Raw genomic sequence first — 10810 nt, 5'->3', positions numbered from 1 at the left:
AGAGCTCTCCCTCAAATGTCATCTTAAATAGATGTTTGAAGGAGAGGGCACCCCATAGCAAAACCAGTTAGAAAAGGCAATTGCAATCTGAACATTGTGGCTGCTAACTTGCACACCCAAGAAATACCATATTCAGCCTTGAAAAAAGCTGTGAACAGGCAGGTAACGCAAACCTCTTTCGGATCATTGAAAGGCTACAGTCCAGCTCCACTGCCGAGTCATTAGATGCATCCTACACAAAAGCCAAGCCCTACTTTCAACAACCACTCTCAGCCCAGGCACGCAGGAAAATAAGTTTCCATGAGGCTCATCGCCTTGAGAAGCCCTGGGGGGAGATTGTGGAAAGGGCCTGTAAAAGTTCTAAGCATGCACGTTTTCAACTGATCCACTTCTTTGTCCTTCACAGAGTGTACCATACCCCACAAAAGATCACTGAATATTTTGGGGCCCAGTCCACTTGCCCAAGATGTAACCTGGAAGGTGCATGGTTTTTACACGTTTTGGGACTGCCCGCTCCAGAGAGCGTTCTGGAGAGAGGTGACGACCAGGTTGGCGGACACAACGGAGCGTGATATAGCGCTGACACCAGGGTGTTCTCTCCTACACTGGTTCTCCCACACTGCCCGGAATTTGGTCACTAGCAAGTTTATAGACCTGGAGTTGGTGTTGGCCAAAAGGGGACTCACAAGCCAATGGAAAGTGAAACATGCCCCCAACGTACTGAGATGGGAGAGGGAACTTGTAAAATGGGCAGACTGTGAAGGGATCTTTAGACTACAAATGGCCCGAGAAACAGGGAGCGAAACGGCATTGGAGACAGAGAGGGCATGGGTGGCATTAGTGGACATACTGCGACAGCCAAGCGATGACACTGATGTACGAACCCCCTGACGGTAAGGGCCCTGGGATAGATGATTGAGGGCGTAAGTTGCTGGGCGACCCAGACTGTCACTCGGGTGCGCTGACTGCCAAAATGAGCTCCCGAGCAGCGAGACCCCACTGTGGAACTACAGCACTGAGAATGATCTGCCCGGTGCACTGTTGCACTACCCAGCATTACCATGCAGGAAATCCGTTGAATGAGCGACATGCCTAGGGGGTGGGGGGGGGGGGGTATTTTGAGGGAGGGGGGCTTCCTCCTTTTGCTTTGTTAGCGAATATACGAAGAGCGGAATTTTGTGCTGAAGAATACCTATGAAGAGCAGTAACGAGCCATAGACTTGAAGATTTCAGGCCACAACAGGGGCGCCATCTTTTCACCACATTGGTATGAGAATAATACCCCCTGCGAACTAGTATCCTGAGAATAATATGTATAATATGCTAAATTGTAATTGGGCTCAGATTATAACTGCAATCCTATCTTTACGATGCTATTGCTTGTAATATCATAGATCAATAAAAATTTGTTTAAAAAAAAATGAGGCTCATCGCCTTGCCAATTTCTGTCTTTAACCCTGCCTGGCGCAGAGGCAACCACATGCAGGTTATGCAACTGCCACATAGAATCTTGGCTTAATGGCTCCATTTGCTGTGCTGCTGCATTAAACTGCTGATGATCATCGCCGACTGCTTCTTCCTCTGTTCCGGGCCCACGACATCAGACGGTGCAGAGGCCTCGGATCTGTGCTTTACTGACAACACGTAGCTAGACTAGGAAAATTCACAGACTCTATCTGACTCACACTCAACGCCCCCACTGGATGACACTGGCTTTGCTGTAGTGCGTTATAAGCGGACTACTGCAAGGGCCACATGTAAAGTCCCTAGTACCCGTGGTCTTGCGCACGCCGCACCACAAGATGACCATTTCGTACCATCAATCTCCCTGCAGTATCTTTGTGGGCTTTACCCAGTGGGGCCGGGACATTAAACCAGCCCAGAGTAACACCCTGATGCTACCCCCATTTGTTAAGCACCTTCAGTTTCAAAACCGCACTTGGGCCAATTAGCCTGCACTTTTTTTCCCTTTTCCCTGTACCTTGGAAGCTACCTCCACAGCACAAAAGTGTCAAAACACTTTGAACTAATTTTTACCATTTTATTTCTAAACAATTTTAAACACTGCTTACATTGCATTGTGCTTTTCTTAGAAATATTATTGATTGTATTTTATATCCTTTTATAAGCTTTCATCAATAATTGCTGGTTACTGTATTTATGTGTAATTGTACTGCATGGTTCCATACATTTAAAAAAATATTTTTTATTTGGAATTTATGGTTACATATTTATATATACTTACAAGAGTAGTGATTGCATAATTAGATAGTGGCACAGTGACTTGCCAGTGTTACAGTTATTAACTTCAGAACCATACATGGCATGTGGTTTAGAGAGGTACATTACAATACACTCTGTGACCAACTGTTATCATCCATTTGATTTACTCCTTATCTATGTGTGTTCTAGGGAATCACGACTATCTTCCCATCATACTAACATATTAAACAAAAACATATTGCAACCATTTGTCCCAAACTCTGGGAAATTGTTTAACAGTGCGTCGTCCAGGGGTTTCGCTACTCTATGTCATTTTTAGGAGGTAATCACTTAGTAGGAAGTAGGTCTGTGTATGTCTTCGAATGAGAACCTCTGAGGGGGAGCAGAGGCGGGGGAACACCACTCAGTTGATCACATCTTTCCTACCTCGGCAGAGCCACAACGCACACTCCCCTCATTCTCCACTTCATCATCACTCCCTACGAAATATGTGTCGTTCCTGGAATCCCATGCTCTCAGGACCTCTGTCACACATAATGAGCGGCGGCGGAACCCCTGCGCGTCCTGCCTCTGTAATGCCCTATCTTCCGCTCTAGCCCACATTCCTTTCCCAGACCATAACCGAAGGACCTGTCGCCGCCATCCACGTCAATGCTATCGGTCTTCACGCTAGGACCAGGGCCAGGTCTGCAAATCTAGAGCCCACCTTTTTCACATTTGTTCGGGGCAACAGTACTAGGAGGCAGACCTCTGCCGAACAAGGAAGTGCGTGTGCCAATGTCTTGTCGATGTAATACAGCACAGACCCCCAGAACCCCCACAGTTGTACACACTCCCACGTCATCTGAGCAAACCTAGAGTCCCGCATTTTGCATCTAGGGCAGCAGTGAACCTCCCCCTCATACATAATGTTCAGTCTGTGAGGTGTCAGATAAACCATGTGGATATAGTTAAACTAGACAAGCTTAAACTTGGTATTCCTAGACACTCGTTTCGAGCTCCTCAGGGCTCAATCCCATTCCTTGTCCAGTAAGTCTCTCCCGATTATTACTCCCCACCTATCGCACATTCGGTTCAAGGGCATCTTAACTATCTCCAACAGTGCTCCATAAAGCCATTTCACTAGGTGCCTAGCTGCCCCTAATGTTACCAATACCCGAAGAACCCCATGAGTTTGGGGTTCTTGCCAGCCATTCCGCCATAAGTCCCCAAATGATTGCACCACTGAGTGATAAGTCAGGAACTGTTCGAAAGGTAGGTCATACTGGGATAAAAAGTTGTCCAAAGGGATCAGAACCCTCTGCTGGAAGAAGTCTCCTACTGTGAGGATCCCTGCTGACGTCCACTCTGACAGTTGATCTCCTGAAGAAGGGTTGAGCGGAAGCCTATCAGGTGTGTAGAGAGGTGTCCTGACGGTGCGTTGGAGGCCCCTCCTCCAACATCTCAAAGCTGTCAGTAGTAACACCCTAAGATCTAGAATAGGCACCGATGGGTAAATCAGCTTGGCTAACAACTGTCCCTGATTGTCTAGCAGGCCTATTGGGCTTAGCAACTCAAGGTTCCTGCCGTCCAGCCATTGGGCTAGCCATTGGAGCTGGGATGCCAGATAGTACAGTTCAAAGCCTGGGCGCCCAATCCTCCCTCCTTTGGTGCCCTCCGCAGCACTGCCAACGAGACCCTGTTCCGTCCTCTATCCCAAATCAGTTCCCAGAATAAACCATCTAAGTCTGAGTACCATGCGGGCCAGATCACCACAGGCATATTCACAAAGTAATTTAAAAGCCTAGGAAGCATGATCATTTGATATGCGGGCATTTAGGAGCCGTTTCAGCAAGCGCCAAAATTGGACACATGTGTTAAGGGATGTCATGACCGGGTTCAGGATGCCATCACTCAGGTCTTCCACAGTGTGGAATACTTGTATGCCTAGGAATTTGAAGGAGCGGGGTGACCAGGTCAGGTCCCTAGGCAGGCCCTCAGGGCACGGATAGTCTCTCACTAGGGGGAAGACGTGGGTGGAGGTTTTGTTTAGCTTAAGCCCCACCAAGACAGAATACCCCTCAAGGAGGGCCAATGCCCGCTCCACTTCCTGATTTCCATCTCCCAAATACAGCAGCAAGTAGTCAGAATAAAGGGATATGATATGGTTTTTTGCTCCAATGTGCATGCAGTGCTGTCTCTCCCATCGTCGAAAGAGCTCTGCTAGTTGCTCAATGGCCAGAGAAAACAAGAGGGGGGATAGCAGGCACCCCTGTCTGGTACCTCTGCGGATGTCACACTAGTGTGATATCACTCCACCTGTTCTGACTCGAGCGACTGGGTGGGAGTATAACAGCCTCACCCACTTGACACATCCACTCCCCAAACCCATCCGTTCCATTGTGGCGTTCAAAAAGTCCCACCTCACAGAATCAAATACTTTTTCCAGATCGACCGACATAAATGGGCCTCCAGGTAGAGGTCACGGTCAGGGTGATGCATGACATTAAAGAGCCTGCGAAGGTTGCCCGAAGTGGACCTAGTTGGTCTGAAATCATTTTGGTCCTCATATATCAGATGCGACATATGAGGTAAAAGTCACATGGCCAAGATTTTGCTCAGAACCCTAAAGTCTACATTCAACAGGGAGAGGGGCGGAACTCTGATGTGTGCACTTCAGTGGCTTTTTTTCCATGAGGGGGACTACCAATGCGTCCCTGGTGGAAGCCAGCAGCACGCCCTTGACCAGCGCCTTCGTGCCTCTAGTTTAGGGGCCAAGTTCTGTGTGTAGGCAGAATAGAACTCCACGGCAAGCTGTCCAGTCCAGGGGTCTTCTGATTGCCCATCTCTTTAAAAGCCTCACGTACTTCCTGAGCTGTAACTGGTCCCACTAGTCCCTCCCTCAATGTGGTGTCTAGCGATCTCAATTCCAGGGGTGCTAGCAATTCAGTCATAGTTTCCCATGGCTGTGGTTGCGGTGGCCTGTACAATGTCGCATAGTAAACATGAAGTGCAGCACTGTCCCTTCTGCAGACATGATCTGAGAAATAGGTGAGCCCCTAGTTTCAGGACGCGCCAACCATTCCAGCAATCTACCCGCCGTGCCCACCCCCTTACGCATTCGTGCCTAGTATTCACGCAAATCCAAGAATGTCAGCCATTCCAGGCCTTGTTGTATGCCCCACTCGTATCTTCCAGTGACTTCTGGGTTTCAGTGTCGTTAGGAAGTCTGTTGCCCCGGCAATGCAGGTCAGTTTCTAGCTTGGTAAGCTCCCCCATCAGTTCTTTTCTGAACCCCGTCTGTCCCAAACAGCGCCCCCTCACCACCACTTTAAAGGCTTCCCACTCTACCATCCTAGAGGTGGTTTTACTCTAATTAAGCTGGAAGTACTTGGAAACCACTGTAGAAATCCTCAAAAGCACTCATCTTCAAAAAAATGCAGGGTTAAGGCGCCACATGGAGTCACTGTGGGTTCTGCCAGAGGGCGAGAGCACAGTTGTAATGGGTTGTGGTTAGATAGTGTGCGCCCCAAATATTCAATATGCGGCATGGTGGGACCTACGTGGGCCAAACATAGAAACATATCTAATCTGGTGTTTAGGCTCTATAGATGAGAGTAGTAAGAGTATTCTTGCAGTAGCCCATGAGTTCCCATTGTTCCAGTCATTCCCTGAACCCCCTTGTTATCCTGGAGACCAGCGTGCCATAAGGGGGTCATTCATACCTATAGATGAGAGGGGGATAGACAGATTTCTAAGATACTTCAGCTGATCCTGGTTCAGGAGAGCACTCTACCCAGTAACCTGCCCCACACCAGTGCATATTGACCTTCAGGATCTATCAGGGAATGCTCCACCTCGAAATGCTTGCCAGACCTGATCCACAATAGGGCACCCCTCGAAAATGCAGAATAGGAGGTAGCGCACAGTTGACCTTACCTCCAATGTCTCAACCCGGCCCCCTCTTTTGACGTGAGATGGGTCTCCTGCAACATCACTATGTGTGCCCCCTACGAGTAATTTAGCTATTGAATTTATGGTGCTTTGCCGCCAACCCATCCCTCTCACATTCCAGGATAACATTTTCACCTCAGAATGCAATTGTCTTACACTCGACATGGTTGTGGGCTTGTACCCCTTCAACCCTCCAAACCTACCCCAACCCAACCCCCTCCGCCTTCTAAGAGAACAGTAAAGGTCCCCTGGATGATTGCCAAACACCCCAAACAAGTAACTCCCCATCCCCAGGGCAGCCTCGCAACACTGACCACCCAAACCTGTGAAACAAAAGCATTAATCCATGCACCCCAAACACCCCAAAGAGCCCTCCACTCAGCCGAGCTCTCCCTTGTGACGGTGCCTCGCATCAAGAAGACCAGAACAGGAGGCCGTTCCTACTCCCTCCTCATGGCCAGGGCTTGGAACACCCTCCCTTTCCACCTCCGGCAGACACCAACACTCTCCAAGTTCCCGAAGGACCTCAAGACCAGGCTCTTCAACACATCACTGTGATCGTCCTGGAGCTGTGCGACTGCCCTCAGCCCCCCCCCCCCACCCCCCACGTCAGACAGCACCTTGTGACCCTTGTGGGTGAGTAGTTGCACTTAACAAACCTGTGATTGATTACTTGATTAATAGTAGATGGCCTTCCCTAGTATCCCAGGTGGGGCAATCTGATCGGTGGTAGGCTATGTAACAATGTACCTGTGCCTTCCCTTCCAGCCCACTACCCAAATTCAATAGTGGCCAGAGTCCAGCCTGAGGCTCCATACCAGGAGGATGTCAACTCCCTATAGCATAAGTCCAGTGATCTCCGTACCAACAACCACGAAGCTGCCCCCACCCAAGCATCTCTCCCACACCCACAGGGGCAGGAAAAAAGGGATCTCCTGTTTCCAATCTTACCACCCGGTGGATCCAAGTAACTTGAGAAGGAGTTAACCGTTCTTCCACCAACCTCGTGGTCACCACAGGGAGCACTGCCTTACTTTGGACTGAGTCCCCTGTGTCCGACTGTCCTCTTTTATGGTCAGAAGACCCGTCATTGCCTCCGTCAGCAGGCTGGGTTGACATAACCTCTGCAACTGCCCGTAGTGCTGCTTGTCTTTCCTCTGCCATCTGAGACGGGTTGGGATTTCTGCAATGTCGCCCTCCTGGAAGATCGCTGTAATCTCCTCTGATTCAGTCAAGTCGCCGCTGCAGGGCTACTCCATGGCTTTGGTGGTGGAGTGCCTGTCTTCTACGCCTCCAACCAAGACCATACTGCTTCCGGGGAGTTACAGAAGCGTGGTGTACCATGCAGGTTTATGAGAAGCTTGGCTGGGAACATTAGGTAGTACTACATGCCTCCCTCTCATTGGCTTTCTTCGTTTCCAGGAACGTGGTCCCCTGAGCCTGTACCCTTGCTGTAAAATAGGGAATATCGATACCTTGCTATTATCGATCACCTATGGACCATTGGTGCGAGCAATGTGGATTATAATATCCCGGTCTCTATAGGGCAGGAGCCTTACCACCAAACGGTGGGGGGGGACCACGCCGGTGCCAGCGGGAATGACGCCACGCCACATGGTGTGCTCTCCCCCGGGCAAAGAGCTGTGTGAGTAATCCCGGGGCCACCATGGTCCGAAGCTAGCTCTCAAGAAAGATCATCATGTCTGTGCCCTCCACTCCCTCCAGAACAACCACTACTCTTAGGTTATTCTGACGATTCCTGCCTTCTGTGTCTCCAGCTCAGCTTTCAAGTATCGACACCCTGGTGGTGAAATCGTCAAGCCTGCGGGACGTGGCTGATTGTTCTGGCTGCAGCACCTCTACCGTCAGTTCTACTTCCTTCATTCTATCCACCAGCTTGTGGTGTTCCTCCTGCAGGAGGCCCAGCCCAACAGATACTGTTCAAATGTCCTGTGGCAGAGTGGCTTTTGTGTCCGCAATGGTAGTCGGCACCTTATCCAGGTGCATATGGAATGATTGGTCTGCAACACTAGGCCCTTCTGTCTCAGGTCTCATGGCGGCCTGGGAGGGCTCTTGCCCCTCCAGGGGCATGGCCCCTGTTCAGTTCGCATTTGTCCTTTATGACCTTCTTCACCACTCACGTTCCCAGTGTGGGGGACGCCGAGCCAGGTCCACTGTTTCACAGCCAACTGAGTTCACGGGACTGCTTCTGTCTTGCAGTCTTGCAGTAGTAGGCACAGCGTGGGTTGCCCCACTCGGACCAGCACAGTGTACCTCTGTTGTCACATTCAGTGCCCTCTGTGGTGGTTGCATCTCAACAGTTCTCTAACACTGGTCTTGGGGTCTCACTGTTGTGGTACTCTCACCCGTAGGTGACCTGGCACCACCGCTCCACCCACGAGGGCACACTCTCAACAGTCGCTCAGCTCTTGAGAATGTGAACCACCTGGGCTTGATGCGGGCCCCAGGCTAAAGTCCAGTCACAGCCCTAGTCACCCAGCGGCTGGTCCAGCTTCTCCCTGGTTGCAAACCGGGGTCTAGATACGTTTCCAACGTTCCCAGAGCGTCAGTGCTATTGTCTCTCCTTTGACTTGGGCTCCCGCCATGTGACCAAGGGGGTCATGACCTCCACATGTTCTCCCCCGCAGGCTCCCAAGGTGATTCTGCCTACCTTAACCTCTGCGGTCTTCCACCGGGATGCATGGAGCTCTCTCTGTACAACGTTCGCTAGAGGACTATGGCAGCCTTGTAGTCTTCTCCCTCTGCTGTCGTCTTCTCACAATCTACGCAGCAGAGTTACACTGGGGCCTCCTAAGCTGCATAATCGCTGTTGCAATTTAACAGCACCTCACCAGGACTCATCATACCTGGGCCAGGGGGTCAGTTTCACCCGTCCCCTCTATTGAGTCTCAAAGGGGGCCCCACTCGGGTTCACTCCCGCAGCAGCCGCTGCCTAGGGGCCCCATCCAGAACTCACCAGAACTGCCCTCTCCTGGCTCCTGCAGCAGCAGCCCTCGCGTTTTGGAGCAGGGGCCTCCAGATCACTGTTGTTTCCCCGTAGGGATGTTGTCTCATCTCCTTCTTCGGGTGGGGTGGTGGGAGTGCAGAGGGAGCACTCCCCAAAGCTCAACCTCCGAGTTGGGTCTCGCCACTAGGAGGCCCAGGCTCATCTGCGGCCTGTCTCAGCCTTTTCATTTGTCATCCATGCAGGTGTCCCTGGGGGTTCTGATTAGCTCCACGGTGCAGCACCGAGGTGCCCGGCTAGCAGATGTATGGTCCGGGACCACTGCCACCCCTCCAGCGGACCAAGGCCTCAGGATTATTGATGGGCTGGAGCCGAGCCGAGCGCTTCCACATTCACCATCTTCCATGTCTTGGCCAGGCCCCTGCATGAATCCATAAATGTAATGATTTTAATTAATCGAACATGAATAAAATAAACTGAAACTGGACAGAGCTTAACTTTCAAGGTGACCATTTCTGTCATATTGTGTGCAATCTAGGCATCAAGTGTAGCCTTCCTTAGCGTAATATATAACTCATAACCAATGTATTATGCTGCCCCGAACACTTATTGTCTACCCATAGTTTCTGATGTACACGTGCAGAAGGCTGACATCCCTCAAATTTACCACTAGCATAAACCAAGTAACCATAGCCTAAGATCGTGATTCATGAACTTTGAGGCAGATTTTGTCCATGTGAAGCAGTAGGGCAAAGGAGTAGTTTTTCGGAGTTGTAGTCTAGGTTTGCTTCCCTTAAACCTATGGGACTAACAATGGATAATGATGTTTAAGGTAAAAGCCTACGACTGGAAATCTGGTGTCTCGACAACATGTATCTAGATGACAACACCAATGTGGATAATGACACAAAGGGCACAGGTTGGTGTTACTGATCACCTAGGGTGGTACATGTAGATGTGAATAATCCACAGTGGCGAGAATCAAGAGGGAGAGAGAGGACCAGAAAGCTAGTCCAGATCCCCGGTTTATATGTATTGGTATCAATAGGAGACTAGCTCTAGAATGGATTAATCTGACACGGTTATGGTAGATTAATATTAGTTATGTAGCGACTCAGTATTTTGCCGGGTGGCAATGGCACCTCGTGGGTGTCTTTTGAAAGCCCTCACCCACCAACCTAGTTGGTGGCATGCTTCATCATCGGGCCCACCCAGTGACACCTAGCGTGTCCCGGGTGTGCTTCGACGCCTGATTACAGCGGAGCAGGTATGTCACTGTGTGTGCGGTGTGAGGTGCTAAGGTAAGTGAAGTTAAAACGGCTTGGCAGATGGTCCCTGGGGTAAGGATACTTTATTAAAAGGGCCTCTGCCAGCGGTTAAAAATAAGGCTGTGGGACGTTAGAGGCGGGTTACGACCTCCTACGTCCTTGAGTAGTCAACATGTTTCAGCCAGTGCCTTATATTAATCTGGCTTTCATCAGGACAATAAATATGTGTGGGTTAAAATTAGGGGTTGTGTAGTGTGGTCTATGTGTCTACACGCCCTAAAGTGTATCTTCGCACCGGTTCTGCGAAGGAGGCACAACAGGTCCCACGCTGTGCTGGCCACGCTGTGCTGGCCAGAAATCCTGGCTTCACCCTGCCACTTCAATAACCTTGGAGCTATCAACAAGCATTGAAAGCGTGATC

Source organism: Lissotriton vulgaris, chromosome 6 (genome assembly GCF_964263255.1).
Source record: "Lissotriton vulgaris chromosome 6, aLisVul1.2, whole genome shotgun sequence".
Lineage (NCBI taxonomy): Eukaryota > Metazoa > Chordata > Amphibia > Caudata > Salamandridae > Lissotriton > Lissotriton vulgaris.
The sequence above is the reverse complement of the archived record's forward strand: the minus strand, read 5'-3'. Positions refer to the sequence as shown.